This window comes from Poecilia reticulata, unplaced genomic scaffold (genome assembly GCF_000633615.1).
Source record: "Poecilia reticulata strain Guanapo unplaced genomic scaffold, Guppy_female_1.0+MT scaffold_257, whole genome shotgun sequence".
NCBI classification, from domain to species: Eukaryota; Metazoa; Chordata; class Actinopteri; order Cyprinodontiformes; family Poeciliidae; genus Poecilia; species Poecilia reticulata.
This window is the reverse complement of record NW_007615041.1, coordinates 162606-164823: the sequence shown is the minus strand read 5'-3', so window position 1 is coordinate 164823 and position 2218 is coordinate 162606.

Here is a 2218-nt window from a genome sequence, read left to right as displayed (position 1 = left end):
TCAGAACCAGGCTGAAGGTTCTGGAGATCAGAACCAGGCTGAAGGTTCTGGGTTCTGGAGATCAGAACCAGGCTGAAGGTTCTGGAGATCAGACGTTCAGAGATCATTCCCTCCTGCAGGTTTGGGTCCACAGACCCGGTCAGAACCAGCAGACTGGTGAATGAACTGGTTGGACTGGGAGCCCCGACCTCCTTTCACTCACACTTCATTTATTTGAAGTTTTAATCTCATTATTAAGTGTTTTGTGGAGGGGGGTGAGAGCCAGGGGTGTTGCTGACAAAGGCCCCTGTCCAGGAACATTTAGTGCGATGTTTCGGTGGTGGCAGCATGGATGCCAGATTAACCCGCCCATCACTCCCCATTCTCCACACTCCTCGACTTTTTTCTCCCTCTCCACCTCCACAAAAGTTTCTCTCTTGTCTCCCTAAATCTCCCCCAACTCTTATCGCCCCCCACCACTCTATTACCCCCACTTGCCCCCCTGAGCCTCTTTTATTGCTCATTTCAGCGATGAAGACGAGGCAGCGCGCCTCCTCAGCCAGAAAGCAACAGCAATGAATTCATGGGCTGGAAGGCCTTGATCCTTCGTGGCCCCCCGCCGCCGCCGGGGGAGGGGCGCCATTGTTCAGCAGTATATTGGCTTGTCTATTACCCCCCTGTTTCTCCTCGCCCCCCCTGCCCCCCCACACACTCGGCTGCTGAAAAGAGCCATTTATCGCCCCTCCCTCCACAAACACACTTTGATTCTTTCAGTTACAGAGGCGGCAACAGTAGCAGAAGGTGGCGGGTCGCCACAAAGGCAGCCATGAAATTCAATTAGCATCCAGCGCTAACTCTCTCTGCCTCTATGAGGACCAGCTAGTCTGTCAGGCCCAGAACCAGGACCGGCCCGATTACCAGTCCGAACCTGCTGACAGAAGCTGCAGGAGAAAATCCACAGGTTCAGTAAAAATGAGAGCCAGATATGAACGTTTATGATACATTAATTTTAGTTCTCACAGTTTGAGTCACTGAGCTAAAAGGAAGGAAAGCAGTTTAGATATCCTGCAGATTTCTGGTGAAGCATAAATGTATGAAGCAACATTTTAGTCCTGAAAAGATAAGCTGCACACCTTCAGGATTGATGTTTAAAACCTATAGATACTTTTAGCAGTAGCCTCAGCTAAATGCTGTGCAGGTCTAGAGATTTAGTGCTAGCAGAACTAATGTTTGTGAATAGTGGGTTAGTGCAGCTAACTTTTTAAATAATGGTGCCCTCTAGTGGTTAGCAAACTAGATCGCTAACATTAGCACAGCTAATGTTTTCACACTAAGTAGCTAATGTTAGCACACTACTTAGCTAATGTTAGCACACTGGTTCATCATGTTGTTGTGCCAGCTGTGTCTGTCAGCCTCAGAATGATGCAGACCAAAGTTAATAGTTTCTTTCTTGTGCATGTTGATGTTTTGAGATGTGTCCTGGAAACATGAGAGAAGCCGATCTTTTTCTACCACCAGCCTGCAGCTCACATGGATCCACAGCCTGCTTTCAGCAGAACCAGCTGATCTGAACCTTTAGACCAAAGTCCAGCTTTGCTTTCCAGGCTTTTGGTCCCAGTAAAGCAGCATTCTGATGTTGGTCCTCATAATGGTGAGAAAACCAGTATGTGTGTGCTGAGCAGGTCTGGATCACTGCTCCTCTTCATCGGGGGTCATGTTTATACTAAAAAACGCTCTTTCTGTGCGCTGACCTGTTAGAGGTGGTTTGACCTCAGTTTTTCTTCCTTTTTTACGGCGATAATATTAATAATGCTCTCAGTGAAAAGAGAATCGGCTCCCTGAACAGAAGCCCTTCAGGCAGAAGATTAGCGCTCGTCTCTCATCTGGAGGACAAAGTCACTCCGTTCAATAGCTTCATTTTCTGAGCTGCCTCGGAATAATATTCATCTATTCATTTCTGAGCCGAGGCTGTAAAAGAGGCAGAGAAATTCAAAGAGCTGGTGAGGATTTAATTCATGAGGGGAAACATGGTCTGGACCTTGATGGTGCCCCCTACAGGTGATCTGAGGCAACTGTCAGGGAGCTGAAGGGTAAATTCTTTATAACTAAAAAACGAGCAGCTTCTGCCTAACAGCCTCATTGAGTCCAATTAATTCATCTCTAAAATTTATTGATGTGAGAAAAACCAATAATCAAACCAATAAACAGCAAGAAAACCCATTCAGGATGACTGGACCAG